Raw genomic sequence first — 16,978 nt, 5'->3', positions numbered from 1 at the left:
TTGGGGGAACGTGATTGCAGAAAAACCTGAAGGAGATTTGACCATAATTCCATTACCAAAGTTTGCATCTGCACAGTTCCTCCACTAAATTCATTTTTGTAAATATTTCTGTAGAAGTTGTTAAAAGTAGTCCATGGGCATAGTGTTGTATGGTTTGCTAAACTTTGAAAGCAATGTTTGTTTGGCATACATTTTAAAAGTAAAGAAACGGAACCAAAGCTCGATTCTGTTACCATGGAATCGCTTTAAAGTACAAGCTACACGCTGTTTATCAGTGCCCAAAATCACTCGCTAGCTAAGTTCCAACTCTGTGTTTGTCAATGACGCTATGTAACAGGTAGTAGCTAGCAGGTACAGTGAGCCACATTCATCTTATATAGTCACTGGCAAGGTGTGCGCTTTGGTGCGTCTAGTTTTTTTTACACCTTTCTCAACATCTATTACCAGAATGTGTCTGTCTGGCAGTGTTTCATAGGGAATCATGTTACAAAACAGGTTACAGGGGGGATACAAGATGCTCACCGATGGGTTTTGGAATATTGATAATACACTATATCAAGAGCACTCTGTCAGTCTCAATTCTCATTTTGCCCCAAAAAGTGGCAGACTCAAATGATTGACACCAAACTATCAGCAAGTGGCCACTCCATAAAGGGCTTAGGGCCAAAGGTTATTTTAACATAATGTAAACCAGTCTGAGGCGCTGTGTAATGGGCAGGTCTCTCTCACTGTCTGGAGGTTCTGGTTGCTATGATTGGATAGAGCGTGGGCAGCTGATGGAGTGCAATCAGTACAGCTGCTTCTCTCGTGTTAGTGGGCATGATGATTGTAATCCATACCCAACCCCCCAGTAAGTCGTGACAAACTTACAAAACTCAGTTTTGGATGAGACTGACTTAAATGGCCAAAATGATCCTGTAGTCAATTTTGACACAAGAATTTATGTTCCTGACTCCGATACTGATGTCACATATCTGGTTTTAAACAGCCTAAGTTGGTTCTAAGGGGCAGTTTACATTTAAATAATAGCAGGAGAACATGGTCTTTATCTAATATTAAAATCAGGACCTAATGAAATCAACTGAAGCATACCTTTTGAAAGTAGAGCGCCATGGACACAATGGAAAAACAAGTACAATTGTGTTGCTTGTCTTTGTCTTTGCTAAAATGTGTAGTGGGAATTAACACCACATAGACCATCTACTCACAATGACTCACTGAACCAGTAAAGTACCACTTTATGGTGAAGAGCAAAGAGTTTTCCATTTCTGTTATATCACTCAGTGGCTGGCAGATTCACCCAAAGCAAGTTTTAAAACCACAGTCTCTACAGAAAAAGTTATCTATGCAGCCTTGTAAAGTACTGTCTGCCAGTAATGGCAACTCGTCAGCTCTAGGCTACACAGACAGTTCTACTGTGGGTAAGGCATTGAAACTTTCATTCCAGAGCAGTTCAGTGCTCAGTATGAGGTGTCAGTTCAGTAACTGACACTGGCATCTCTGTGACCTGTATGACCAGTCCTCCCCCTGGATTCCTTCAAACCTCTTCCAGATGTGCTCTGCCACACACAACCAGTTAAAAGTTTGGACACACCTACTCATTCAAGGGTGTTCTTTATTTTTGTACTATTTTCTACATTGCAGAATAATAGTGAAGACATCAAACCTATGGGGGGGGGGGATAAAACAGTGTTGGGCAAATCAATATACATTTTTTATATTTGAGATTCTTCAAAGTAGCCATCCTTTGCCTTGATGACAGCTTTGTACACTCTAGGCATTCTGTCAACCAGCTTCATCTGGAATTCTTTTCAACAGTCTTGAAGGAGTTCCCACATATGCTGAGCACTTTTTGGCTGCTTTTCCTTCACTCTGCGGTCCAACTCATCCCACACCATCTCAATTGAGATGTATTGTTTTGTGTTTGGTATACATTTTAAAGTGAAACATCTGATTTTCAGCGTAATTCCATTACCATGGAGTTTTCCCTAATATAATCTAACAACCAATCCACTACACATTGTGTGCCAATCCCTCTGAACAACAAGCGGGTTCTTCTTTTTCAAAGCTTCCATGTCATCAGACAAAACAAAGGTCTACCACTAGAAAAAAAGAAGTTTAAATCTCCTAGTAAGGTCTCATTACTGAATGTGTGCATTGTAAGCGAGAGCTAACCCATTTGGTTCAGGTTTGCCTTTGAAATCATTAGGTAGACATTATTTTGGTTTATTTACATAGTTTGACATCAACCAGATGTAGAGATATGGAGGGGGAGGTGCGACTCTTGCGAAAAGAAAAACACACCGCCTGGCCCCATTGACGAGCCTCTCTCTCCCTCACACACACACTAATAGCTACGTAGCTATAGAGTTCCAGCTGTGCCACAGATGTGTCCTTCAGAACTAAACTGACCTATGCACTTGTCTCCCCTTCAGCTGGTAAGCGGTTGATTAACAGGGGGCTCAAAGTAGGGTAGAGAATTTAAATACCCCATATTGCACAATGTTTCAGTCATACAAATTATGAATGTCCTAACAGTAGTACTGGATGTTGGTTTGGCCATAAAGCACCTAAATACACAACATCAGGCGCTTTCAGTCTTCAGTGCCAGGATGTAAAGCAAAACAAAAACATACAACTACACTAAACGTGCACCAATTCCTGAACAGCATCCAACTATTTCAAACGCCTTGGCTTGTTTGAATGCTTCTTTTCCATAGATGTCTAATGGTCCTTTTGTCATGTCTGGAGTGAGGTCAGGTTGCAGTTGTAATAGTAGGCTGGGACTTCACCCCTGTGGTCGTGGTGGCCGCGGCTCTGTAGACATGGCACACAAACAGCTCTTTGTCCTGCTCAGAGTCACATGGAAAGCGAGGGATAGAGAACACAAGGTACAGCCGTTTTACGCATGTCCCGACTAAATTACAGCCAAAAACACACACTTGGGGGGAGCAACTACGCAACGTAACAGGCAGGGCAGAGTACAGGGAGAAAATGCTGCGTTGGACATCTTACTACATGTCTGACTGGCCTTTTTGTTCTCTTAGTTGTGGTGACTTGTAGGCCTCAAAGACCCCTTCCAAACAGACTGGTGTTATTATTCAACACACTGCAATTCTGAACAGAGCAATAACAAATACACATCATTCCAACTAATAGCCACACTGAAGAAAGTGAATGTCAGTTTAATTATGCATTTTCTATGTATGTCCTGGGGCTAGTCATCATTAGCTGTAGTTGTGATGCGCATATGTTTGACTATCTGCCACTGTAGACTGAATATGGATTTTGAAGCAGGCGCTGAAAGCTTGGCATGGCTGAACACAAATAATACAGAGACAATCATCTCTGAAGTTAGGCTAGGCTATATAGTGAACTTGGCTGCTGGCCAAAGCATCCCTGCACTCAGGATGACCTTCGCCTTGTCCTGTTAGGAAGTCCTTCCTGTCACATGCTTGAGAAATGTCTTCCTTTCAGTCACACTGTCATTTTCCCAGCTACTACTCAGGGCTCTACGCTGACCTTTTTACAAGGAGCACACCAAGAAATGTAGGGGCACAATGAAAAATATTTGAGTTTTTAAAGCTTGAATCCTCAATTTCTCTAATAAAATGGTGGTGAATAAATGGTCGCACTGTTGAGCCCTGCTACTACTGGTATGTGACGCAAGCCAAAGATCTTGTCAAAGAGGTTTAGTGTGAACAGAAAGCACATTATTCCAGTCAGGAATTTAGGCTAGTGTATATGCAAATGTGTATAAGAATTCAACAACAAATGCAATGAAAGAAACAAAGTCTTCACATTAAAATGTCAAGTACAAGGATCAGGTCTACTCCAGCAATGCGCCAAACTGCTTCACAACATTCTGAGTTTGACCAAGAGCCCAGGAGCTGTCCCACCACTCAGAATACACCACCACAGGAGTAGTCCTCCTGAAGTATGGATGGAGTGTAGGGAAAGGGAAATGTGTAGGGAAAGTAGGTCTGAATGGTGGAGAACAGCCTCAGGACAAAATCTGGTAGAATGGGTGCAGCTGAAGGAAGGGTTTTTTAAGCTAGATGCTAGACATCTATTACGTCACATAGCTGGGTCTGTCAAATAACTCAGTTGAACACTGGATGAAGGAGCTGTATGCTAAAATACTTTACTCTCCACAACAAACTAGGACCAACCCACACTATATCAATGAACTTCACCTCTGCTGGAACTGACTCAACTCTGCCTGAGGGAGAAACAACTGACAGGACACACTGCCTAAGGAAAATAAATGTTTAAAAAAAACATACCTGCACATAATGCTGAAATAGATTCATTGACATTTCCTTGAAAAACCTTTGCTTCAAAAGGACAGACACACAGTTGATTGTCTCCTTGCTATTAGGTTGGAGGGCACATTTGTCAACATAAAGCTGTCACTATAGCTCTTGGAAGTCTGGTCTTATGGCTGGACCTGGCTTGGACAACAACTTTCCGCTGGACTTGTGGTGAAGAATATGTTGTCTTGCAGCACTGATACAGATTTCAAACGATTATCCTTGCCTGATAATGTTGCAGTCATTGGATACACTACTGTATAATACGTGACTGCATGCTATCCTTAGGACATTTGACCAAAAAATAATACATATTTATCTAAAATACAGTAATTGGTCTGAGCGCAGCAGACTGAGCCAAAGTCTTTGTCTGAGAGTAAATCCTTTGTTATGCTTTCAGTCCCCCCCACCCCACCCAATACACAGAGAGATAGCCAAGAGCCAGGACACAGACAATATCTCAGGAAGGAGCACTCTTTCCTGGACAACTTAAGACTACAGAGTAATACCAATAAAACTATGAGCCCTTAAATGTAAGGACACAATGAATGAATTTGACATGGGCTCTATAGATAAACAATTTTTACTCACCAAATGCAAATTACGTTGTTGAACTAACTTGTCCTTGTCTCCCACAATTGCAAGAATTAAGCCCCCCCCCCCTTTATGAATAGGTCTACAGTTAATGAAATTACCTGAACTGAAGGTAACGTTGACCTACCTACCGGAGGTGTGCATACCATATGAAGTGGTGGAAAAAAGTTCCCCAATTGTCATACTTGAGTAAAAGTAAAGATACCTTAATAGAAAATGACTCAACTAAAAGTGAAAGTCACCCAGTATAATCCTACTTGAGTAAGTCTAAAAGTATTTGGTTTTAAATATACTTAACAAGAGTACATGTAATTGCTAAAATATATACTTAAGTATCAAAAGTGAAAGTATAAATAATTTCATATTCCTTATTTTAAGCAAAACAGAGAGCACCGTTTTATTTACAGATAGCCAGAAGCACACTCAGACATCATTTACGAATGAAGCATGAGTTTAGTGAGTCTGCCACATCAGACGCAGTAGAGATGACCGGGAATGTTCTCTTGATAATTGTGTGAATTAGACCATTTTACTGTCCTGCTAAGCATTCAACATGTAACGAGTACTTTTGGGTGTCAGGGAAAATGTAATTAGCAAATAGTACATTATTTTCTTTAGGAATATAACGTTAGTGAAGTAAAAGTTATCGAAAATATAAATAGTTAAGTACAGATACACCCCCAAAAAACTCATTGAATATTTTTTCTTAAGTACTTTACACCACTGACCATTATGTAAAAACTTCAGTGGTATGCAACACTTTTTAATATTAGTGATGTTATTGCTCATTGCTACACTGTAACCATAATCACGAGTTGTGGTAAAGGTGAAAATGTATCAAACTGTTGCCCATTCATTGTTTTCCTCATCTTGCCAAAGTTTTCTCATCAACTGATTAACGTACTGACAGCTGTGCACAGCAGTACCGTAAATCAATGAGAAAATAACTTTCCAAGAAAGTTGGTCTCAAATCTTCTCCATTGTTTTTCAATTGAATAGAAAAACGACTGTTTTTGGCCATATATAATCCAATGGCGCAGACTAAATTTAACCCATACAAACCACACAATTGACCATCAAAGTACCAAAACAACTGGTCCGTTTTAACTGAAATACAAATTTTCACGTAAAAAAAAAAAACGTTTAAAAAAACTTACCCAATTCAAAAAGAATAACTTCACAGGCGTCAACTTCTTGAAGGGCGACCTTAACGCTATTCCAAAAGTTCACTTTCCAGTGCTCTCTCGAGCCGTACGCAACACCTTTTGATAAAGCTTCATGGCGAATTCCCAACTTCCACAAGTTTGCCGTATATCCCACTGCGCATGCGCCAACCAAGGCCAATCACAGACTACTCCATAGTGTTGCTATTCAATCCAATTTCAACCCTGTGTAGGCAAAATTACTTTTGGATTAAAAAAGTATATTTAACCTTTATTTAACTAGGCAAGTCAGTTAAGAACAAATTCTTATTTACAATGACGGCCTAGGAACAGTGGGTTAACTGCCTTGCTCAGGGGCAGACTATTGGTTTTCATTTTGTAGGGAATTAAATAACTAATGGAAAACTGACCATTATACATGAGCCAAATAACATCTATATGGGTGTAAATTATCTTATTCATGTGTTTTATTTTATTAATATTAATCATATTGAATACCATATTATACTGATATTAATATTATTTTGTTGCTCCACAAAGCTGTCTAGAAAACTGTTGGTTATCAGATTATGTCTGTCAGGTTTTTAAACAAAAACTGTACATTATGAGTGTTGCTCCTCATCTCTATCTTTGAGAAGCTATGATGTAGGACATAATTTCCTCCTTTTAGGATCTGATAATGATGGTCTCTACGCAACATAATTTAGCTTGGAAGGCATTCTGCGGCAGGCTTCAGTAATCAGTACAATGAATTTAGAATTGGGAAATTATGGAAATCGGGTGCACTCTGAAAATAACAGTGGTCAACAGGCAAATTGACACAGGATTAAATCCTAGTTTTATCAAAGGAGAAGATACTACTGGGAAGATACTACTGGGCTTCCGAGTGGCGAAGCGGTTTTAGGCACTGCATCTCAGTGCTAGAGGCGTCACTACAGACCCTGGTTTGATCCCGGGCTGTATCACAACCGGTAGTGATCGGGAGTCCCATAGGGCGGCGCACAATTGGCCCAGCGTCGTCCGGGTTAGGGGAGGGTTTAGCCGGGGTAGGTTGTCATTGTAAATAAGAATGTATTCTTAACTGACTTGCCTAGTTAAATCATTATAAAATACAAACTAATAAACAAACAGCCAATTGAGCATACCTTTGCTTAGCGTACTAAACTCTACGGTGAAAGACATTTCTGACGACTCTACCAACAGAGGGGATCAGAGACCAGGCTTTGTGGGATCTAGCACCAACTACATCGATTCGCCCAAGGTCAATACTTCAAAACATTTAAATTGTGAAACACCTACCGTGTACCTACGCTTGTCCTCTGTAGTTGCGTGCCTTTGTTTGCTGAAATCCAAATACAACCACTGAGTGTTTGCTCATTGCCGTTGCTCTAAAATGGCAACTACGTTATGTGCCAATTGAATCTCAACAAGGAAACTGTTGGTGATTGTATTTGGTTAACGTTTATTGAAAAGGTATGGGTTTCAGCAAAGGCACGCAACTACAGAGGACAAACATAGGTACACAGTAGGCATTTAGCAATTTACATTTTTTGACGTATCAAAGCTGAATTCCACAATGCCTGGACTCTGCTCTACTCCGTTGGTGGAGTAACCAGAAACTCCCTTCCCCACTGAGTGGAGTATAGTCCACTAACCTTTGCTGGGCATGAAATCAATTCTGACTGCCACTGCTGGAGTAAAGCTAAATGGCTCTCTCTAGTGGTTGTAACAGTCACAGTGCATAATTGATACGGTCAATTTATCCAACAAAGCCAGCAGCACTGCAAAAACAACACATTTCTGAAACAATAAATTCCTTGTGACTATCACCTTGGCAACTGGGTGGATCCAGCAATTAATTTACTGTGGACTCGGTAGTTCACTTACTACATACACATCCTCATGGGAGATTCCATTAAGTCTGGAGGAATGTGAACATATTTTTCTTTATATCTCTTCCTGAAAATCACCACTTGAATGAACTTTCATTTTCCGGAGGAGGTTACAGTCACGGGTTAAATAGAAAAAGGATTGAATTATAATAACACAAGTAGGTACTGTAATTAAATCAGCTGCTGATATTCACTGGCATTAGGCTTACATCAAATCAATTTTATTGGTCAGATACACATATCTAGCAGATGCTATTGCGGTGTAGCGAAATGCTTGTAATTGTTGTTGTTTCAGATATGCATGGACTTAATTGCCTGTTTGCATCGTTTTGCACAAACCAGTGGATGCTCTGGAACAGGTAAGTGTTTGTTCGGGGTAGAGCAAAAGCATGCACATCCAGTAGCTACCTGAGAACGGCTGATAATGGAGCTCTGATTGACAGAGGAGACAAAAGAACCAGCAGGTGGAGCTGGAGCAGGTCTTACAGCTTAGGGATAGACCTGTAAGGAAATGAGTCATCTGGTCTCGACTAAGATATGATGAATATGCTATAACTACCTACAGTAATAACAGGCAGTTGATAATGGGACACATAAGTATGTGTGATAGACTGCATCCAATTTGTTGAGTAGAGTGTTGGAGGCTATTTTGTACATGACATCGCCGAAGTTGTGGATCGGTAGGGTGGTCAGTTTGACGAGGGTATGTTTGGCAGCATGAGGGAAGGATGCTTTGTTGCGAAATATGAAGCCATTCAGCAAACTGGATGTAGTCTATCACAGTGCCATCCGTTTTGTCACCAAAGCCCCAAATACTACCCACCACTGCGACCTGTATGCTCTAGTCGGCTGGCCCTCGCTACATACTCGTCGCCAAACCCACTGGCTCCAGGTCATCTATAAGTCTTTGCTAGGTAAAGCCAGCCTCCTGAGATCTCAGACGATACGAAAGAGAGGTTGAATAGGCTAGTAATAGGGGTTGCAACAATTTCTACAGATAATATTAGAAAGATAGGGTCCGAATTGTCTAGCCCAGCTGATTTGTAGGGATCCAGATTGTCTAGCCCAGCTGATTTGTAGGGATCCAGATTGTCTAGCCCAGCTGATTTGTAGGGATCCAGATTGTCTAGCCCAGCTGATTTGTAGGGATCCAGATTGTCTAGCCCAGCTGATTTGTAGGGATCCAGATTGTCTAGCCCAGCTGATTTGTAGGGATCCAGATTGTCTAGCCCAGCTGATTTGTAGGGATCCAGATTGTCTAGCCCAGCTGATTTGTAGGGATCCAGATTGTCTAGCCCAGCTGATTTGTAGGGATCCAGATTGTCTAGCCCAGCTGATTTGTAGGGATCCAGATTTTGAAGCTCTTTCAGAACATCAGCTGGGGGGGGGGTGCAGAGGGTGCAGAGCTGTTGGGGTAGCAAGGTGGAAAGCATGGCCAGCCGTATAAAAATGCTTATTGACATTATCTATTAACATAGATTTATCGGTGGTGACAGTGTTTCCGAGCCTCAGTGCAGTGGGCAGCTAGGAGGAGGTGCTCTTATTCTCCATGGACTTTAGAGTGTCCCAAAACTTTTTGTAGTTAGTGCTACAGGATGCAAATTTCTGTTTGAAAAAGCTAGCCTTAGCTTACCTAACTGACTGTGTATATTGGTTCCTGACTTCCCTGAAAAGTTGCATATCGTGGGGGCTATTCGATGCTAATGCAGAACGCCACAGGATGTTTTTGTGCTGGTCAAGGGCAGTCAAGTCTGGGATGAACCAAAGGCTATATGTGTTCTTAGTTCTACATTTTTTGAATGGGGCATGCTTATTTAAGATGGTGAGGAAAGCACTTTTGAAAAGCAACCAGGCATCCTCTACTGACGGGATGAGGTCAATATCCTTCCAGGATACCCGGGCCAGGTCAATTAGAAAGGCCTGCTTGCTGAAGTGTTTTAGGGAGCATTTGACAGTGATGGACACAGACAATGAGGCAGTGATCGCTGAGATCCTGGTTGAAGACAGCAGAGATGTATTTAGAGGGGTGGTCATTTGACTGCGGACCCATTACAGACACAGACAATGAGGCAGTGATCGCTGAGATCCTGGTTGAAAACAGCAGAGATGTATTTAGAGGGCAAGTGGGTCAGGATGATATCTAAGAGGGTGCCCATGGTTACGGATTTAGGGTTGTACATGGTAGGTTTGTTGATAATTTGTGTGAGATTGAGGGCATCTAGCTTAGATTGTAAGACGGCTGCGGTGTTAATTAAGCATATCACAGTTTAGGTCACCTAACAGTACGAACTCTGAAGGTAGACTGGGGGCACTCAATTCACATATGGTGTCCAGGGCACAGCAGGGGCCTGAGGGGGGTCTATAACAAGCGGCAACGGTGAGAGACTTGTTCCTGGAAAGGTGGATTTTTTAAAGTAGAAGCTCGAATTGTTTGGGCACAGACCTGGATAGTATGACAGAACTCTGCAGGCTATCTCTACAGTAGATTGCAAAACCGCCCCCTTTGGCAGTTCTATCTTGTCGGAAAATGTTGTAGGTCGGGATGGAAATGTAGGATTTTTGGTGGCCTTCCTAAACCAGGATTCAGACACGGCTAGGACATCAGGGTTGGCAAAGTGTGCTAAAGCAGTGAATAAAACAAACGTAGGGAGGTTTCTAATGTTAACATGCATGAAACCAAAGCATTTACAGTTACAGAAGTCAAAAAATGAGAGCACCTGGGGAATGGGAGTGGTGCTGCGGACTGCAGGGTCTGGGTTAACCTCTACATCACCAGAGGAACAGAGGAGGAGTAGGATAAGGTTACGGCTAAATGCTATAAGAACTCGTCTTCTAGTGCGTTCGGAACAGAGAGTAAAGGAGCAGATTTCTGGGTGTTGAAGAATAGATTCAAGGCACAATGTACAGACAAGGGAAGGATGTGAGTACAGTGGAGGTAAACCTAGGTATTGAGTGACGATGAGAGAGGTTTTGTCTCTAGAGGCACCAGTTAAGCCAGGTGCGGTCACCGCATGTGTGGGGGGTGGAACAAAGCACTATCTAAGGCATATTGGGCAGGGCTGGGGGCTCTACACTGAAATAAGACAATAATCACTAACAAAAACAGCAATAGACAAATCATATTGACATTAGGGAGAGGCATGTGTAGCCGAGTGATCAAAGGGTCCAATGAGTAGCAATAGATGAGTCAGGGAGCCGATTCAGTAGTCGCTACTATGCTAGGTGTGCTGGAGACATGGCGATTCAGACAGCTAGCGGGCCGGGGCTAGAAGATAGGTCTCCGGCGACATCGCAACGGAAGAGCCTGTTGAAACCACCTCGGACGGTTATGTCGTCAGACCAGTCATGATGGATCAGCGGGGCTCCGTGTCATCAGTAAAGGATTCAGACCAATTGGCAAAAGAGGTATTGTAGCCCAAGAACTGGCTGGTGGACCTCTTCGGCTAGCCAGGAGATGGGCCTAGCTCCAGGCTAGCTCCAGGATAACTGGTGCTTGCTTCGGGACAGAGACGTTAGCCAGGTGTAGCCACTCAGATTGCAGCTAGCTAGCTGCGATGATCCGGTGTAAAGGTCCAGAGCTTGCGGTAGGAATCCGGAGATGTGGTAGGGAAAAAACAGACCGGGTTGATATCGCGCTGTGCAGACTGGCAGGTATTGACCGAGCTGAGGCTGGCTGATGTCTGAGTTAACGGTGAAGACCGCTAGCAGTGGCTAACTGACTACTAGCTAGCAGCTAGTTAGCTGGCTAGCTGCTAATTGGGTGATGGTTGCAGGAGAGTATATTCAGTCGGTAGATCGAAAGTGAGATTAAAAAATGACCTCCAGCAGGCCACAAATGTGCATGTGTCTGCTCAAACGGTCAGAAACAGACTCCATGAGGGTGGTATGAGGGCCCGACGTCCACAGGTGGGGGTTGTGCTTACAGCCCAACACCGTGCAGGACGTTTGGCATTTGCCAGAGAACACTAAGATTGGCAAATTCGCCACTGGCGCCCTGTGCTCTTCACAGATGAAAGCAGGTTCACACTGAACACATGTGACAGACGTGACAGAGTCTGGAGACGCCGTGGAGAACGTTCTGCTGCCTGCAACATCCTCCAGCATGACCGGTTTGGCGGTGGGTCAGTCATGGTGTGGGGTGGCATTTCTTTGGGGGGGCCGCACAGCCCTCCATGTGCTCGCCAGAGGTAACCTGACTGCCATTAGGTACCGAGATGAGATCCTCAGACCCCTTGTGAGACCATATGCTGGTGCGGTTGGCCCTGGGTTCCTCCTAATGCAAGACAATGCTAGACCTCATGTGGCTAGAGTGTGTCAGCAGTTCCTGCAAGAGGAAGGCATTGATGCTATGGACTGGCCCGCCCGTTCCCCAGACCTGAATCCAATTGAGCACATCTGGGACATCATGTCTCACTCCATCCACCAACGCCACGTTGCACCACAGACTGTCCAGGAGTTGGTCCTCATCAGGAGCATGCCCAGGCATTGTAGGGAGGTCATACAGGCACGTGGAGGCCACACACACTACTGAGCCTCATTTTGACTTGTTTTAAGGACATTTACATCAAAGTTGGATCAGCCTGTAGTGTGGTTTTCCACTTTAATTTTGAGTGTGACTCCAAATCCAGACCTCCATGGGTTGATACATTTGATTTCCATTGATCATTTTTGTGTGATTTTGTTGTCAGCACATTCAACTATGTAAAGAAAAAAGTATTTAATAAGAATATTTCATTCATTCAGATCTAGGATGTGTTATTTTAGTGTTCCCTTTATTTTTTTGAGCAGTGTATATAAGAAATATATACGAAAAAACAAGGGAAAACAATATTTACACCGGACAAGACACAACACACTTCCGACTGATACGCTATCTTGGAAACGTACTTCGCGTGAAGCAAACAAAGGTTTGTGTGCTCTGATTGCACAGTGCTAAGAGCAGCATGCAGCATTGAACTCGTTCTCACACAGTGCTCTAGCGTGACCCTTTATAATGTACAGTCTGTGGTTCTACCACACAGTGTATGAAAAAACATCTAGTGCCCATGTCCTACCACAGCTGTGTATTATGTGACTCCTTGCCGTTTGCAGTGAGACACACTGTGAGCCACATTGGCTATTAGGTCAATGGACCATTTATAACAACAACAGGACAGAATTACATGTTCTAGAACTTCACATCTTTCCCAAAAGGCAGCCATTATGCTGTTGCCATGCTAACATACCAGAGCCATTATACTCTCAAATAGACTTCACTCTTATGTGTTGCATCTCATGCCCATCCTCCAGCATCTCACCATCTGGCATACTGTATACCAACATGACCACTGTGTACTAGCAGTAAACATATGTTTTGAAATGCAGATATTCAGAAAATTGCTTCAACGGTCTGTTTAATTCTGAAATCCATATGGAATCCTGAGTATGTAGTCATTACGAGGGTACTCATCATGTGAACGTGCTTGGTGCTGTCTTTTTGACTGTAGCAATCACACTATGTAAATTAGCATTAGTTTGAAAGTACAGTTTGTGCTAGTACCTTGTGAATATTGCACAGTACGTTGTTGTTCATTCCTAATGAAAACCGTTTACCCCCCATTTTTGTCTGTCCGTACAGTAGATTAATGTATCCTCCTGTACACATTGTAACCACACTGCACACTGCCCTAACCCATCTGGACAAGAGGAATACCTATGTGAGAATGCTGTTCATCGACTACAGCTCGGCATTTAACACCATAGTGTCCTCCAAGCTCGTCATCAAGCTCGAGACCCTGGGTCTCGACCCCGCCCTGTGCAACTGGGTACTGGACTTCCTGACGGGCCGCCCCCAGGTGGTGAGGGTAGGCAACAACATCTCCACCCCGCTGATCCTCAACACTGGGGCCCCACAAGGGTGCGTTCTGAGCCCTCTCCTGTACTCCCTGTTCACCCACGACTGCGTGGCCACGCAGGCCTCCAACTCAATCATCAAGTTTGCGGACGACACAACAGTGGTAAGCTTGATTACCAACAACAACGAGACGGCCTACAGGGAGGAGGTGAGGGCCCTCGGAGTGTGGTGTCAGGAAAATAACCTCACACTCAACGTCAACAAAACTAAGGAGATGATTGTGGACTTCAGGAAACAGCAGAGGGAACACCCTCCTATCCACATCGATGGAACAGTAGTGGAGAGGGTAGTAAGTTTTAAGTTCCTCGGCGTACACATCACAGACAAACTGAATTGGTCCACCCACACAGACAGCATCGTGAAGAAGGCGCAGCAGCGCCTCTTCAACCTCAGGAGGCTGAAGAAATTCGGCTTGTCACCAAAAGCACTCACAAACTTCTACAGATGCACAATCGAGAGCATCCTGTCGGGCTGTATCACCGCCTGGTACGGCAACTGCTCCGCCCACAACCGTAAGGCTCTCCAGAGGGTAGTGAGGTCTGCACAACGCATCACCGGGAGCAAACTACTTGCCCTCCAGGACACCTACACCACCCGATGTCACAGGAAGGCCATAAAGATCATCAAGGACAGCAACCACCCGAGCCACTGCCTGTTCACCCCGCTATCATCCAGAAGGCGAGGTCAGTACAGGTGCATCAAAGCTGGGACGAGAGACTGAAAAACAGCTTCTATCTCAAGGCCATCAGACTGTTAAACAGCCACCACTAACATTGAGTGGCTGCTGCCAACACACTGACTCAACTCCAGCCACTTTAATAATGGGAATTGATGGGAATTGATGTAATATATATCACTAGCCACTTTAAACAATGCTACCTAATATAATGTTTACATACCCTACATTATTCATCTCATATGTATACGTATATACTGTACTCTATATCACCTACTGCATCCTTATGTAACACATGTATCACTAGCCACTTTAACTATGCCACTTTGTTTACATACTCATCTCATATGTATATACTGCACTCAATACCATCTACTGTATCTTGCCTATGCCGCTCTGTACCATCACTCATTCATATATGTTTATGTACATATTCTTTATCCCCTTACACTTGTGTCTATAAGGTAGTAGTTTTGGAATTGTTAGCTAGGTTACTTGTTGGTTATTACTGCATTGTCAACTAGAAGCACAAGCATTTCGCTACACTCGCACTAACATCTGCTAACCATGTGTATGTGACAAATACAATTTGATTTGATTTGATTTGTATGTATGATGACTGTCTTTAAAGACCATGGCTATGGCAGTTGTGTAAAGAAGATATGACTGATCCATCATAATGGAGATTGACATGGAAGGGTTTGAGGGTGAATGGGTAACACCGCAGGTATAGATGGTGACACTGCCCCTTTGCATTCTGGTGCACAGCAATGGCCTGACAGCAAATGGATTGAGAGTGACTTTAGAGTGATTCTAATGTCTCATGTCCTTGATTGAAGGCACCAATAGGGAGCAAGCTAGAAGCTTTTATCCACAGGAGCTAAAGGTCAAGTTGATCCGCTTAAAGGTGTAGTGGAGCACTAAATTGGACTGGAGTGGAGCCATTTCTTGTTTCAGGAGTATGTAGAGGGCAGGTTGTCCTGACTTTAACCCCCTAGAGTTGATATCCTCGCCCCGGGATTTAATTAGCATAATAATAAAAAAATCCCTATCAAAATCCGTCTGTTTAAGCAACACCCTCAACATGCCCCTGTTATGAATTCAGATAAGCTGGCTTTGACACATGTTGAATGGCAAATAAACAGCTGGAGTTGAGCTGGTCACAGGTTGTACAAATTGTCAAAGGAAGTTAGGGAAATATTCCGACTTATCAAATCTAATCAAATCTTATTGGTCACAGACACGTGATTAGCAGATGTTATTGCGGGTGTAGCGAAATGATTGTGCTTCTAGCTCTGATAGTGCAGTAATACCTAACAAGTAATAACTAACAAATTACACAACATATACCCAATACACACAAATCTATGTAGAAATGAATTAAGACTATATACATATGGACGAGCGATGTCAGAGCGGAACGGACTAAGATACAGTAGAATAGTATAGAAAAACAGTATATACATATGAGAGGAGTAATGCAAGATATGTAAGCATTATTAAGTGAATGAGATACCGTAGAATAGTATAGAATACAGTATATACATATGAGATAAGTAATGCAAGATATGTAAACATTATTAAGTGACTAAGATACTGTAGAATAAAATAGAATACAGTATATACATGTGAGATGAGTAATGCCAGATATGCAGACATTATTAAAGTGACTAGTGTTCCATTCCTTAAAGTGACCAGTGATTCCAGGTCTATGCCTATAGGCATCAGCCTCTATTGTGCTAGTGATGGCTGTTTAACAGTCTGATGGCCTTGAGATAGAAGCTGTTTTTCAGTCTCTCGGTCCCAGCTTTGATGCAGCTGTACTGACCTCACCTTCTGGATGATAACGGGGTGAACAGGCAGTGGCTCGGGTGGTTGATGTCCTTGATCTTTTTGGCCATCCTGTGACATTGGGTGCTGTAGGTGTCATGGAGGGCAGGTAGTTTGCCCCCAGTAATACATTGGGCAGACCGCACCACCCTCTGGAGAGCCTTGAGGTTGCGGTGGGTTTTAGGTGACAAGCCAAATTTCTTTAGCCTCCTGAGGTTGAACAGGCTCTGTTGCGCCTTCTTCATCTGTGTGAGTGGGCCATTTCAGTTTGGAACAATTAGAAACACTTGTGATGTGGACACTGATGTTTGTCATTTTCCAGGAGTTGTGCTTGGTTAAGAGTCTGTGTTATAAGATTCCAATTCATGTGTAGTGTGTAATTATTATAATATTTTTTTTGGGGGGGGGGGGGTTTATTTCTTGTCATAGCCAATAAGACCATGCCTTTAATAATGTACAGTCCATAATATTGAGGAGAAACCCATTAGGAGAAACTGTTTCAATGTTGGATACATGACAAAGCCTTCTCCCGCTTTTGTCAGGATCAGTTGATTTGATAATGGCAGTTGCGAGTATCTGGACCAGAATTTTCTACAATCTTTCTTCATGACCTGCTT

General features: G+C 43.0%; 1 protein-coding gene across 5 annotated transcripts in view; it reads right to left on the bottom strand.

Annotated features, from left to right (window-relative positions):
- LOC109886766 (liprin-beta-1) overlaps positions 1 to 7,470 on the bottom strand; it is a 32,045-nt gene extending 24,575 nt beyond the window's left edge. Inside the window, exon 1 of one of the 5 annotated variants that reach the window (XM_031831601.1) lies at positions 7,370 to 7,470. The gene's annotated coding sequence lies outside the window, so the exon portion shown is untranslated. Of the gene's footprint in view, positions 1 to 4,286; positions 4,706 to 6,064; positions 6,226 to 7,369 lie in introns of those variants that run through there. The other 4 variants (XM_031831604.1, XM_031831600.1, XM_031831602.1 and 1 more) reach the window with 4 other exon arrangements.
- Between the last annotated feature and the right edge of the window lie 9,508 nt (positions 7,471 to 16,978).

Source organism: Oncorhynchus kisutch, linkage group LG9 (assembly GCF_002021735.2).
Source record: "Oncorhynchus kisutch isolate 150728-3 linkage group LG9, Okis_V2, whole genome shotgun sequence".
Lineage (NCBI taxonomy): Eukaryota > Metazoa > Chordata > Actinopteri > Salmoniformes > Salmonidae > Oncorhynchus > Oncorhynchus kisutch.
The sequence above is the reverse complement of the archived record's forward strand: the minus strand, read 5'-3'. Positions and strand labels throughout refer to the sequence as shown.